The following is a 15,617-nucleotide window of genomic DNA, read 5'->3' on the forward strand; positions in this document are numbered from 1 at the left end:
GTCACACCTGAGTTCCTCTCGAAAGATGTTATCTTTCAAGGTCTCAGGTTGCACGCACCAAAGAGGGACCTTTGGCCAGCCGCCCCTTGCCCCCCATTCCAGCAACACAGGGGAGTGGTCTGAAAGAAATCTCCCTAAAACCTGTACCTGTAGGCCCGCCACAGTAGCATCGCCAGTAAGCAAGAAGCGTTCTAAGCGGCTAAAGACTGAACACGCGTGGTGTAGCACATGTAGCCCTGTTCATCTGGGCGTGTCGTGTGCCACAAGTCCACTCAACCTAGGCCGTTCATGACCTCCCAGAGAGCAGCTGAAATATTAGGTTGTGTATGTGCTTTTGGGGGTTTCTATCCAACGTGCCATCCAACACACAGTAAAAATCACCTGCCCACAGAATTGGAATCCCAGCATATGGCAATAGTTGTTTCTCAAGATCGAAATCACCATCAACATTGGGGGCGCATACCTTCTGCAGGCATACTTCCATGCCATCTAACACTCTGTGCATCAAGACATATCTCCCCACTATATCTGCTTATATAACAGAGGACCTGAAAGGGGATTTGCAGGGCTACCCAGATCATTCCCTGTGCGCCCCCACACGTGTGCAATCACCGTACAAACCAATCACACATCAACTCATACCTCAGTCTCTCCACTGTTATCTCTGTTCCGGGATGAGGAGGCGCTCCAACCGCTACAGTCTTCAGTGAGCCACGGGTTCACCCATCCACCACCAGCCTCACCACGCATTCTATTACGCCCATTCAACTACTGCAGTCTCATTCAAATCTAACACAACAAAGAAAATTAGAGGTTAGAGGAAGAGAAGTAAAAAGGAAGAAAGCAAGAGGCCAAAAGAGAAAAAGATGGGAAGGGGGGAGATGGCCAGCAACATACGAGAACTGCGCCCATTTTGCCAGTGTGGGATCTAGACTAGCGAGCCAACTCCAAGTATCCTTAATGGGCTATGGTCACACCTCCAGTCCCCCTGACTCCTCATTCGCAAGCACTCCCATTTCCAACTGTACCACAAGCTCACACTGTCCCAGCTGCTTGCTGAGTTTTCAGGTGTTGGTGGTCTGAGGGGTATCTTCCATGACATCACCCGTACTTGCTTCTGAACTTGTAGCAGTCACCACCTTTAGTAGGATTGAAGCTTTCTAACGTTCAGCCTGCACACTACAGTAGGGCAGGGCTCATCCGTGAGGGATGCACCCCTTCGCTGCCTGGATCCAATTGTTCCAAGTCTAAGGAGCCATCCTGCCGCACCACCACTCGTTGCGTGGATCTCGATGCACGTCTACTCCACTGACCACGTTTGTTTGCCCTCACTGAGTCCCATGTATCCAAAGATCGCCCATTGGAACCTTTCGAGGCTAGGGTCGGAACCTTTCGAGGCTAGGGTCTGGTCCTTCCCTCTCACCTCCAGCCAGTCCCAAGCAGTCTTAGACATAGTGAAATAATAAGTGCGAACCCCCCCCCCCCCCCAAGAATGATCCTGAGCTCAGCAGGGTAAAGCAACATGTTTGTTTGTTTGTTTATTTATTTATTTATTTATTTGATGAGTTTTATATAGCGCTGGCTAGACCCGGAGGTATCAGAGCGCTTTACATGAGGTTACTACTGCAAATTCATCGCCCTCCGCTTTTACTTCACGCCGCCAAAGGACATCGTCTGTTGCGTGTACAGTCCGGATAAATGCGGATGGTATGATTTTCAAAAACCGGGTCTTCTCCCCGTCTCGCCTCTTTAAAAATACAGCCTCGATCCCTGTAATTGAGGATCCCCCATTCAATCACAATGAAGGAAAAGAGAGGGGTCGATGGTAGTCCCGCTTTGATCCAATTTTCGAGGGACTGCTCAGGGGGATTTTCTTCGGCACCTTCCGGTAAGTCCTCAAAACGAAGATTGCATCTGCGGGAGCATCCTTCTGTATCTTCATCTCAGCGCCCCAAGACCGCCATTTTTGCCGCTAGGTCAGTAAGGGCCGTTTACAGAGTGGAGACCTTGTTCTCCAGCTTAGGGACAGACTGTTCGGTGGCCTGGGATATCTTCATCACTGCACGCAGGCCCACTCGCAATAGACCAGCATTAAAGGAGACAGCGTCTATTCTCGCCTGCACCGTCGTGTTGGAGGACCCAATGGCAGCAAGGATCTGAGCACCAGTAGGACCTCCTGCGCACTCTCCGCCACCGGTTGGGGGTCCTTTGATGGATCTAGGCACGGTGCGCCACCCTGTGCCATGTACTTATCCATCTTAGTTTGATGCCCCCCCCCCCCCCCCCCCCCCCCCAAGCTGTGGTCTGTCTTTCTTCTAGCAATGGGGGCTGGAAGTGATACAGTCAGGCCCTGTCTCACAAGGGCCCAAACACCTGGCGACATGGGGGAAGGTGGGGGTCTTTGTCAGGGGAACTCTGTGATCTTGGCAGGAGTAGGACGCCGTCAACCTTCCCCCAATTGCTCGCCATATTAATGGGCATCCGCTGGAGGGGGTTATCATTTATACCCAGCAGGTAGGTGCAGCTGCTACGTCAGGTCCATAAGTGGGCAACTCTCCCCAAGCAAGGCTCACCACCTCATCAGCATACCTCAGTTTGCCAGTAAGGGAAATTAACAGCAGGTGTAGGTCGACTGCAGCCCCCGTGGAGTATGTCACCACACTATGCAGTCACAGTTCCCCAGTGGTGGAGCATGCTATTTACAGTGACAGGAGAGTGCCCTCCGCCATTTCATCCCTCCTGTCTAGCCACCAGCACTCTTCTTTTCCCCCCCCCCCCCCCCCCGACCTCTTCACATGGGCCCAGTAGGGGGGCAGCCACAGGACCCCAGCAAACGACAGGATCTGCAGCACAAGTGCCGCGCAGGTAGGCCAGAAGGCCTCATGATGAAGAATGGGCGTGTCCCATGTGGTGCATCAGCGGGTTCGTTCAGGTCAGCCGGCCCCACAGTCTTGCAGCATCTCTCCTCTGCTCCGTGGGGCCCGCTGGGACAGCGTCGTCCTATTACAGCCAGGCTGCTTCCTTCTGCCAACAACCGCAAAGGGTGGTGGTTGGGGGGGGGGGGTTAAGATCCCGGCATTATGTGGCAGAATGGGCAGGATACTGAAGGAGAATAAGCAATCCGTTGCTGCTGCCATCTTGCCACGCCCCCAGCAAGGTCAGATTTCTAAGCACAGGAGTAAAGAAGTTGCATTTTAACAATATATATATATTTTTTTAGTCTCTGTTTGGGAGGAGGGTGGGTTGCATGTGTTTCAATGAAAGATCCAAATACTGGAGAACTTCAGTTTCAGGTAATTAACTTTGGGTGTTTAATAGATTCCCATGCTTGAATCAGAATAGCAAACTGTAAACAGGTTATAATTATTACAAGCGGTAGGAGGGAGATGAAGGCTAAATAGTAATTAAAATAAATGACGCAGGACTGCTTGGCCTACTGCTGCATCTTTCTTTAATGCTGAGTCTAGGCAGCAGTGTTGCGTAAATGTATGCCCATTTTTCCATTTTGCTCCTCTGCCAGTGTATCCAGGAATGGATCCACCAGCAAAAAGAGTGCTGTAGATGTAGATATAATTATTGTACAGTGAGGGTTAATGCTTCCTTGTAATGAGTGACATGCTTCTTTATGCCAGGAAACTATTTCTGAAGATACCCAGCGATCTATACCTTATTTTTGATAGTGGGTGACCTTTACGATTTCTAAACGTAGTTTGTACACTATATAGTTTTATCAGTAGGTAACATGTAAGTGGGACATTGTGTGGCCATTTCAATGGAAATTCTACTAATAGCAAATGAGTGTGCTACCACTTCATGCTTTAGGTATTTAGTTATTAAAAGTGATAGTTTTTAAACATGATTTGAGAAACATTCCTGCCCCCATCCTGATGACAGTGCTGTTAATGAACTAAGAGGCAAGTCAGCGGTCATGTGTACCCTATATGTGGCTAGATTTGTATTCTCTATAGAGCAAAGGCTTAGTCAAACATAAGTGTGTTTAGGTCTCGCATACGCAGCGCGCATACGCTGCATAGGAGGGCCTTTAGAAGGGCCTTTAGCCGTCGCTCTGCTAATTTTCAAGCACTGCACTCGTGCTTGTGGCGGCTTACACCTTGCGGGAGCGCACAGCTGCGCGCCACTAGCACGAGTGCAGTGCTTGCAAATGAGCAGACTGCGCGCGCATGCACGCACCACTTCCGGGCTTGTTTTCCTTCCCTGGAATCTGTGATTCCCCCACCTTTCACACAGATTTATGCAGCCTACACTCAACCTATGGGTTCTGAACTATACTATCCAGTAGCCATCCTGCCCTGTTGTTCCGACTCCAGGCTTCAAACTCTGCTCACACTCTGGGATGTCCCGGCTCGACCCAGTGCCCCGTATCTGAACCGAAAGCTTCTACTACAGCTCTGTCCAGGATAAGACACTATGGAAGCAGAGCCCGTCTGAGCATGTTTCCGGGTTGACACACCTATATCAGAGCCACTGTGAAGAAAAAATCAATACGTGGCAGACAGATGTGTGCTGACCTCCAAGAGCAGTCTGCGTCTTCGAAACAAAGTCTTGTGCGCTGTTAGTTGAGTCACGCGCAGGATCGCTCACGTTTCATGCTTGGCCACTCCGGGCAAGGGATACTGTTCTATTGGTGCATGGGGTTGATTCGGCCCATCTCCTAGGGAAACATTTTGCTTTGAGAAGGGAAGAAAAACAAGCATTGGCATAGCCAATATATCGCGCCTTTGGGACCTTATAAGTGTTTAGACATGCAACAGTTGATGTTGTTAAACCAAGGATATTATACTGCATAACTATGGAATAAGGTTCCAAAAGCGAGACCTATTGGCTATGCCAATGCTAGTTTGTACAGCAGACATGCTGTACTCGCATATTTGAAGGTGCTCTCATATGTGATAAGACGAAAATGAATTAAAATATTTGACCAGGATTACATAATTAGAAACAAGTTTACGGGTCAAGAGAATTAAATTAGATTGAGTAGATTTTTTAGGTTACTAGACCTGCATTTCTAGTAACATTTTTATGATTTTTCGAGGCCTGCATAATATTGTCTCTCTGTTCTTTAATGTTTTTGTAGGAAAAGTTCTACATATTTTACATTCTTTGGCTTTATGGACCAGTTGGAGAGAATATATACAGTCTTTATGTGGGTCGTCAGAGAGAAGTTTCTTTTTACCAAATTTCCCACATGCTTAAAAAAGGCTCTTCTTGGAACCTTCAAATATAGTCTGAACTGCAGTTCTTATTAAGTCCTTGAAATAAGTTGATCATGTCTGGAAATGGCCACTTATCTGAATGAGTAAGCAGAACTCAGTGATTCCCTTCACACATGACGTGCAGTAGAAATCCAACCTTGCTAGCCTTTGGCGAGGAGAGGTGAATGCTGTGTTTGCTCTGATTGGCCGAGTTTGGGTGTTTTTATATAGTGAAGGTAGGCTACTGTACTGACTATGTTAAAGCTATTATGTGTATGTTTAACGTTGTGCTGCTCATTATGTATACCGTGGGGCTCCCATCTCGTAGACGGGGATGATTCAAGCATGTGGATCTATGTGAGATCCAGTACTGCAGAAGTATAATTAATATAAGTAAAATCTGTGTGTATGTCGATCACCACTGGGTAGATATAGTTGGTCTGTTTCTCCATAGGAAATTACTTTTTTGGTTTACTAATAACTTTGGCGCTGTGTGAAGAATCCTCCTGAAACTTTCACAAAAAAGTGCTCTTTGTTAATTAACTTCTTCCTGGAAAGTTTCGGGGTGCTCTGTCAAATGGGGGCCCAGAAAAACAGGTGTCACAAAAAGCAAAATCTCCATGCATTTTCCATATACTTTTTTGGAACGTGGTCCTGCTGAACCAAATTACACCAGATTTGGCAGAAAGCTAGATCTTAGTCCAAAAAGCATGATTTTTTGTCGTTTGGTGTAAATCTGTTATATAGTTTTTAAGAAATTACACTACAAATGTTTTTGTAAATCTGGATAGTTGGGTTTGATGGACTCTAGCGAGAGTTTCACGAGCACATCTAAAAAAAAAAAAAAAGAGTTCTGATTGCTCGAGGAGGGGCTTTTTTCCCTTGGGCCAGCTCTCTCCTGCGGGAGCGAGTGCTCCGACCGGCAGGCTGCAACTTGAACAAAGATGTTGCAGCAGCCATTACAGAACTTTGGGACTGAGTCTCCTGTCCGGAAAATATTTTAAAAAACAAGATATAAGGGGCGCGAGTTATAGTTACTTTAGAGCATTAGTTATAGTTACTAGAGAGGACTAGAACTGGAGAATTTGTGGTTTTTTGATATATATATATATATATATTGAGATAATTTTAAATGTTACTTTTACTTTCTTTTTTAGGGGAACCCCCATACCTCTTTTATATTACTTTTACCACTACCCACTCCTAAACCCTTAAATGACCCTAACCACTACCCTCCCTAAACCCTAAAATTACCCATACCACCCTATACATTAGCCACCCCATATACCCTAAAATTACTATCATCACCCTTTACTACCCAGCCTAAAACCCTAAATGTAGCCCACACATACTTACCTTATATACTTCACATGCAATGCAAAGGCACTCTTGGTATAGGCATTGCTGGTGAGGGGTCTGAGCCCAGCAGTGATCTCTTAAGCTACACCTAAGGACGGGGTGAGGCTGTCTGGCTCTGGGCGAACTGCAGCACTAGTGCAGAGGTAGCTGTTGAGGCGCTATCAGGCATGTGTTGCAAATAGGTACAATGAGTTAGATTGTGGATGCATGGGCAGAGTCTGTAGTGTCATTAAGGTGGGCCGCTTGTAGATCTTGGTTGGGAGCCCCTTAACAGAATCTGGTACTTCTGGTTCAGCACCAAGAAGAGAGGGCAGACGGAGACTGCCATCTGGTACTTTGGAGCCAGTCTCATGACCTCTCACCTACTCTATCTTAGATGAACTGTAGGTAAATCAAAAGAAAGTAAGTACACTGTCTGGAACTCAGTAGTGCAGGTGTTGGGCCTGGCAGATTTTCTTCACTTCTTGGTCTCTGTTGTGGCCTTTTTGGCTGAGTGGTGAAAACTGGGCTTATGAAAATGGCACGTCATCTGGGCTAACGGGTGCACAATGGCTTGCAGCCTCTTCTTTTTGGGAGCAGGTGAGCAGCTTGGGTGTTAGGCAACCCTGGTCGTGAGTACTTGGGACTAACTGAGCACCCCTTTGTCCTTGGGTCGGATGCAGCAGTGGCAGGGGTAATGATTGTAGCGGGCCTTCTGATGATGCCTGTTTCTTGTTTCGCTTCTCAGGCAAGAGCCTCTCCTTCCCCATTGCTGGTGCTGAAAGCGGCTGAATATGTGTCTTCTGTGAGGGATGCAGAGCAGATTCCTCAGGCAACTCACATGCCCAGTAGTACAGCGCCATTCTTGCCCAAAGTAGGTATTTGGTAGGAGGCTGATTTCTCTGCTGTGGGGCTGGGGATTAGCCTGTTCACAGCGGCATCGCTCCATTGGGGCATTTCTCTGTGGCTCAGGCTGCCATGTGGCACTCACCCACGAACTAAGGAAAGAGGGGTAGGATACCCCTCCCACTGTGGGCGCTGGGGACCCCAAACCTTTGACACCCCAAAAATGTATCTTAACCGAATTCCACAATTGGATGAATCGGAGACGATATTAAACCTCAATGTCTTGGGGCAATATGTCCTGGGTTAATAGGGCATTGCAGAGAAATGAAAGAGTCTAAATTATTTTAATTGCCATGTGGGCAGCAGAATCATAAAAGAATCAGACAGCATCCCTAGTACCATAGGAAAGTTGCCTCTCTGGCCCACCCTCAAAATCAAGGGTTTTTATACACTATTTTCACATATGAAATTAACAGAGCTGCAGAATCATTGGTGGTGTGATGGAAAAGGTTATTTTCATAGTAAATCGGAACACAGTTTTTTAAAATCTCCATATTGCCTTAGCATGAATAATAACTCTGCATCCAGCATGGATTAAAAACATTAAGCTGGGACAGGCCATTTTTTGTATGCGCATGCATGAAGCATGTCGCAAGGGCTTTTTTTTCCTTCCATTTTGTTTGCCAATCCCAGTTAGATTGGTAAGAAAAAAGAGGGAGGCCAGGTAGAGGGAAGCAACACAAAGGTAGCCTTAAGAATGACAGGTGGTCGACCAAGCAACATGGAGAGTAGGTGGAAGCAACACAGGGGCACAGGTGGGAACTCAACATGGAGGGCACAGGTGGGTGAAGCAATACGAAGTGTGAGGGGGAAGGAAGAAGTGGGTTGAAGAGCAACATGACAGGATGACAGTGCACAACATGAAAGTGGAGCCGAGAACCACAAGGAAAAGCATTGTGGGGTGAGAAGCACACGAGGGTGGTGAAGAAGCACACAGGCAGGGCAACAGCAACATGAGTGCGGGGAAGGGCAAAGAGTACAGGAGGGATACTGCTGGCAAAGACATGCACTCTAGTGGTAAGTAGTGGATGAGCTATGAGCCCACTGTAAGCTAAAGAAAAATATCCTGAAAGCAACAGCACATTAGCTGTCCCAGGTGATAATTGATTTGCATAGTAAATTGCACCTATAGTAAGAGCTTTCCAAAATTATTTCCTGCCTCTCAGTGTAGACTGATTTTGTCAATAGTTTGGACTCTGGATCGACGGTCTTGGACTTTTAAGCCTAGAATATGGAAGCCTGGATCACATGTTGGGCATGGGCAAATAGAGCATGATTGCAACCCTGTTCCAATAACCTAAAATGTAAACCTACGCATTGAACCCTTCCTTAAAGTGTAGTACCAGATTATCGTGCTACAAAAAATATCATAGCACAATTATCGACTACCAGAATATAAAGGGAAGTATCCATTTGTACGTATAGATTTACTGTACTTAAATTCAGATGTATGCACCTTAGCAATATGTCTACCTCCAGGCTCTCAAAATCAGAAAAATGTTACTAGTCCTGCAGGTCTAGTAACTTTAATAATCTACTGTACCTAACTGTAATGTACTTGACCCATGAACTGGTCTCAAATTGTGATCCTAGGCAAATATTTTGTATTATGGAGTTGCCTTTTTCTTTATTATCAAATAAGAGAGCACCTTCGAATATGCAAGTTCACTATTTCTGCTGTACAAAAAAACTTTATTTGTTCCATGTATAACTAGAATCAAGCCCATATATAGGGGTCATGTGATTCCTAGCTTGCCTCTTAGTTTACTAATAGCATTGTCATCTGGGCAGGAGCAGGCATAATTCCTAGTTCATGTATAAAAACTCACTTTTCATAAATATATTACCAAAGCATGATGTGGTAATGCATTGTCCTTTACAGATATTTTTTCATTGAAATGGCCACAACACTTCGCACTAACATGTAGTTTTACTGATAATAGCGCATAAACAATTTTTGGAAATTGGGTTTCAGCAAAAATATTAAAAAAATGTGCACATCACCAAGTAAAATGTTCTAATTTGTTTTGATCCTATGAAAATATTTTCTTCACCAGAGTTACAAAAATGGGTGTTTATAACTAGTGAAGTATATTTTAAATGTTTGAACAGTTAATTTAGCTATTTCTGTGTTGTGTTAGAAAATAACCTGACATCTTGCAGCCTTTCATTTAACATGCTGTGCACAGTTCAATAGTCAGAGTTCTCAATCCTCTAACTAAAGTCCCAGAAAGAAAAATAAATGTAACAAGATAAGCTGACTTTTGACCTCTGTCTCTGAAAGCCTGCAAATGTGACAAGATAACCAGATTAAATGACATTTTTACTCTTTCACTTTGTGAGCAATAAAAGTACCTTCAAATATTTTAATATTGTCACATTTCCTGGCTATCAGAGACAAAGGTAAAAAAAACTCACCAGAAAGGACGAGTAGTCCCTAAAAATAGCTTGTCCTGAATAAATCTTGCTCGACAATGCGAGTGGTCGAATGGATTTTTTGAGCCCTGTTGAAAGTATATACCTGCTGTCATGATGTTTTAGCTATAATAGTTTTGAAGCATGATATTTATGTCCACAGTAATCTGCAGGCCTCGAATGTATAAAAATGTTACCAGACTGGAAAGTTTAGTGACCGGAATAATGTACTCGACCTAACTGTATTACGCTTCATCCATAAACTGGTCTTGAATTATGTGATCCTAGGCAAATATTTTAATTCAGTCGCCTTTTTCTTGATTATCACATATGAGAGTGTCCAAATGTTTTTCACAAGGCACATGGGCTACAGGGCCCAACCGTGGTGGTTGAGGCCTTTTACCACTGATTTCCCAGGGCTCAGCATACTAAGGGTACTGAGCAAATAGGCCAAGTAACCCTTCTTCACTTGACTCTCATTGGTAGCTCTGGACGAATAGTCAACAGGTCCCTCGGGCAGGGTGGGGTGAGGGGCGGGGCAGTGTAGATGCAGGTAAGTGAACATGATTTCTAAATCATAGTGCACACGTTACAAACAATAAATCAATGTCCAGTCAAATACTTACTATCATAAGAAAAAGAAGTATTTTATTTCTAATTCTACGCATGCAAATGTATAAGGACATTCACAAGCAATAATATAAGCCACTTGATGTAGGGGCTCTAGTAGTTGTCGGGCACGTCCCTGTCCCTCCATCTTGCTTATAACTTGGTCAGGGATTATTCCCCATTCACTGGTGGCCATATCCAGGGAATGCTCACTAATAAGCCGTACTCAAGAGTTCCCCTTTGACTCTTAGGAATCAGTCAAAAGTGGCTATGGTGTTGCAGGGTGCCCTGCTCCTTATTTTTCCCTTATCCGCCCCCATCGCCTTTCCTGAGAAGTGTCCAGACCCTTTCCCTGTGATATATCACTGAATCAAAGAGTACCTTTTTGAAGTGTAAAGAGAGGGTCCCTTCCTCCAGTGTCCCACCCAGTACACACAAATGCAGCAATAAACAAATATGTCTGGATGGATTTTTCCACTCCTCATGTCTTCTTCATCAGGCAGGCCTGAGCTTCCAACGTGGAACCCAGGTTTCTCCATATAATGTAAAAAGAGAAACTCTCTTGGGAATATATAGCCACCTAGATCACAATCCTTTCAAGCTCTATCAAACCATGTCAACAGACAAACTCAACTAGGGGTCTGAAACACCCAAAACAATAGCCGCATATATCTCAAAGATAAAGTGAAAAAAAGGGAAGTAATATTGAAATTTTAGTTTATTAACAACGATATATCCACATATTCGCAGTTATATAGCAGAGTGCATACAGACAATCAATAAGGAATATAAAAACATCAACAATATCTAAAAAATATAGTTAGAGAGCAAGAGTACAATGTGAAATCGATATATTCATCACAGAATGGTGTAATTCCAGTATAAATCAATCTGTGTGTCTCACAGGTCTATTCATAGTACAGTAGATCCAAATATGAGACAGTTTCTGGATATTAGACCAATTCTGAGTAGTACAGGCGTCGACGCGTTTCGGTGGGAAATTCTAATTGAGATTCCACCTTCATCAGGACAAAAATAAAAAACTCTCCAAATTTTCTATACAATTAAAAACCCCTGTTGTGGGTGTAGTCCATTTGAAAGAACAGATATGTAAATATTATCTCTTCCGAGTGTATTCTTAATGAAGTACTTAGAAGTCCCTGTTTGTTGAAACTCAAGGGATCTTAATGCTTGCACATGAGTGCAGAATATGGGGAACTCAGCTTGATGAATCCAGCCCCACCCGACTCATTCAAAAAATCCGCACGAATACTGCAGGATTATCAGTGGCCAACGTGCGCTCCTTGCTGGAAATGTGCTTCAAACTTGCACCTTCATAAAGTGGCGGTTTCTATTCGTGGTGAGGCGTTTTCTGGTCCTCTAAATTATCGTGCCGTCTCCCCGTTTTACTCGTACCCGGATCAGTAGCCCATGATGGGCTCATATTTGGATCTACTGTACTATGAATAGACCTGTGACACACACAGATTGATTTATACTGGAATTACACCATTCTGTGATGAATATATCGATTTCACATTGTACTCTTGCTCTCTAACTATATTTTTTAGATATTGTTGATGTTTTTATATTCCTTATTGATTGTCTGTATGCACTCTGCTATATAACTGCGAATATGTGGATATATCGTTGTTAATAAACTAAAATTTCAATTTTACTTCCCTTTTTTTCACTTTATCTTTGAGATATATGCGGCTATTGTTTTGGGTGTTTCAGACCCCTAGTTGAGTTTGTCTGTTGACATGGTTTGATAGAGCTTGAAAGGATTGTGATCTAGGTGGCTATATATTCCCAAGAGAGTTTCTCTTTTTACATATTTGTGGTACCCTGTCTCTTGGGCAGTGGGGTCCCTCCCATATTTTTATACACGATTCTCCATATAATGTACCAGTGCAGGCACACTCGCGCAGTGTACATTCACAGCACACTCACTGTCCAGCACTGATACCTCCATGCAGTGTACCATTTCTAGCACACATACATTCAGCGCACACATTAAATGTGCGCGCACTGTTCAGCACTGAAGCTTTCTTAAACTGTACTAGGGTGTGCTGTCTGCAAACACACACACACACTATCACACACGCTCCTCGTGTGCGCTGCACAACATTTCACCCTTCATGTATTGTACGTCATGCAAGCACACATACACCCATCACCTGTTTCCATACACTTCCTGCACAGCACTGCATCTCTCATATAATGTATTTCTCACAGGCATCCATACACCCAGTACATTACACAAGTACTCTACAGCACTGCTCTATTCCCTGTACTGTAACCTTCCCTGCACACATACACCCAGTGCCACTACTCCTGGGCTGCGCTGCACTCCACAGCTACCTGATGTAGCTCAAGGGTGAGTTAAGCACACAGCAGCAGAACCTTTAAAAAGGTATTCGAGTCGATAGGCCTCACTCTAGTGACTCGGGGTTAAAAGGATCTGTTCACTACTACTGATGACTACCCTATTTGTTGCCACTACCATATATGTGCTGAATAACTCTGGATGAAGGCGGTAGTCCACCACCACTATGAGGGTAGCACTTTCGGTGCCCCTTCTGGTCCAACTAGACCGCAATCCTTTAGACAGCCCTATATCATGGTGCACAAGCATGATCCGTGTTTACCTATTATTAAAAAAAATCTACATTCCGGATCAGTACAGTTGGGTACTCAAGGCTGGGGCACACATCTTTAACCATGCAGAGAACTCTTTAAAATGTCTTCATGTCTGCTGTACAAAAAAAAATTCTTTGATTTAATAGAGTATCTGTATGTGGCCCTTATGGACATGAGGGTTGCATTTAAACTAGTACCGAGACATACACTCTGAGAGGTGCTGGAATGGATGGTGTTGCTGTATGATCTCTTGCATCTTTTAATCACGCTACATACAGATACGTATGCCCAGGTGAGGTGGAACGACCTGGGTGGCTTAACCCCATGGGTCACTATATAGCGGGGTATACACCAGGGGTGTGTGTTGGCTCCCACCCTTTTTTCTCCGTTTATGAACGGAGTGGTCGACGACTTTTTCAACTATCTGCACAACACCCCAAAGATAGCTGGTGCACGTATTCCAGTGCTGCTCTTTGCGGGCGATACCCTGTTAATCTCATGTACCCCTATGTGTTTGCAGCATATGTCGAATTCAGCAGGCGCAGGGGTCTTGAAGTAATGCAGCGAAATCCAAACTGATGGTACTAAATCCCCATCGCTCATTTAGAAATAATTTGACTGTTGATGGATCCCCAATCGAACAAGTAAAGAGCTTTGACTAGTTGAGAGTCCGGCTCTCAGAGAAACGCACCTGGGATTACAGTTACCTAACAGCAACACTCTCCTGTCCCACAGGTCAGCAGTGATTGCCAGGAAACATTAAACAACATTTAATAGAGCAGTTTCCCCAGCTGTTGTACTGAGCGGTGCTTGAGGCTAGAGCACTTTATGGGGCTCTGTTGACATTTCAAGACTTACCATCACTGGAAAATAGGTTCATAAGGTCCCCGTTGAATGTTCCTTTGAGTACTCCCCTTACACCAATAAGGTGGGATTTAAAGCTGAAAAGAATTGATCATGTTGCTTGTCTTAAAATATTGACTTACTAGGCTTGAATTTGGACAACTAAAAAGCTGATTCCATGTAAAGCAGCCTTGTAGGACCTTATTCCTTTAGACAAGAACTGCATTACACTTTGGCTGAGTTCTGTAGGATCTTTATGTAACAATCTAAATTTAACATGTTTATAGGAAGATCCCACTACAGTGTATAGGAATTCAGCCAGACGAATAAAAGGGCTTTTCTGGGACTACATTTTAGAAAGCATATGGCGTGATATGAGGTCTGAAGGGCCTGTGGACAAATGTTTGAGCCATAAGCTCACTCCACACTTTGAATCATTCCTCGACAGGATTACCCCTGCTGAGGCAATCTTTGTACATTTGTTTCCGAGTTGGCACATTGCCTCTAAGATCCTTTAGTGCCAAGTGGGAACATCATTAGCAAAGATTTGAGAGCTGCCCTTTTTGCTTCAATACTGCTGAATCTGAGGGACTCTTTTTATTGTTTTATCAAAAGTATAAAGCCCAGAAAGCCAAATGGATCCTCCCTGTTTGTCGTACCTTGGTAGTTGAACAACATGAGGTAGCTTTTTGCGCAAATTGAAAACTGACACATCTGAAGTTATTGTATATGCCCTTACAAGATATTTAAAGTGAGCCTGGTTTCTTCGTGCAGGTGAACTGAAGGCTGGGTCCTGAGGCATTGGACAAATGTTAAGGTTGATGAGTTAATGTTTGCAACTGATCAGCAGTTACTTTCTGGCAAAGTAGATTGCGTACTCTGTCCAATTGGTTATGAAATGGTCTATGGTAAGCATTATGCACTTTGTCTGGCTATATTCTTGAGATCTTACGAATAGACTTTTCTACCTTGTATCATATTTTATCATCTGTGAAGGCTATATTTTATTTTATTTTTAAATGAGATGATTGTACGTATGCTTGATGTTGATGTATTGTACTTTTATGGTCTTGTGGTGAAATAAAGTAATATGATGATGATTTAATAGACTAAACTTTTGGTCCATGTATAATGAGAATCTAGCCCACATATAGGATACACATGACCTCTGACTTGCCTCTTAGTTCACTAATAGCATTGTCTAAAAACTCTAACTACATTACAAAAGCATGATGTGGTAGTGCACTGCCATTTACACATTTCATTACCATTGACATTACTATAATCTTTCCCACTGACGTGCAGCTTTACTGATAAAACTCTATAGCATACCAACGATAATGTGTCGAAATAAGGGTTCAACAATTTCCACATCACCAAGTAAGGTGGTGGGCTTTTTTTGATACTATTAAAAGCTTTGCTTCCATCACGCAGAATTACCAAACTAATGTACTGTTGTAACTATTTTGGGAAATATTTGTTCAGTTCATTACAACCTGTTTAATTTTGTGTATCTAAAAAAGACTGACATCCCATATCCTTTCATTTCACAGGCCCATGTCAGACAGTTCACTGTACAAAATCCTCTAACTTTAAAGTCAGAGAAAGAAAGTAAACACTAATTTCTAGGACAAAATAAGCAGCAATTTG

General features: G+C 43.7%; 1 protein-coding gene across 4 annotated transcripts in view; it reads left to right on the plus strand.

The window, feature by feature from the left end:
* GPR75 (G protein-coupled receptor 75) overlaps positions 1 to 15,617 on the plus strand; it is a 44,224-nt gene that overhangs the window by 14,377 nt on the left and 14,230 nt on the right. Inside the window, exon 1 of one of the 4 annotated variants that reach the window (XM_085613133.1) lies at positions 7,300 to 7,425. The exons of the other annotated variants lie outside the window; for them this stretch is intronic. The gene's annotated coding sequence lies outside the window, so the exon portion shown is untranslated. Of the gene's footprint in view, positions 1 to 7,299; positions 7,426 to 15,617 lie in introns of those variants that run through there. 4 annotated transcript variants of the gene reach the window in all.

This window comes from Triturus cristatus, chromosome 6 (genome assembly GCF_964204655.1).
Source record: "Triturus cristatus chromosome 6, aTriCri1.1, whole genome shotgun sequence".
Taxonomy (NCBI): Eukaryota; Metazoa; Chordata; class Amphibia; order Caudata; family Salamandridae; genus Triturus; species Triturus cristatus.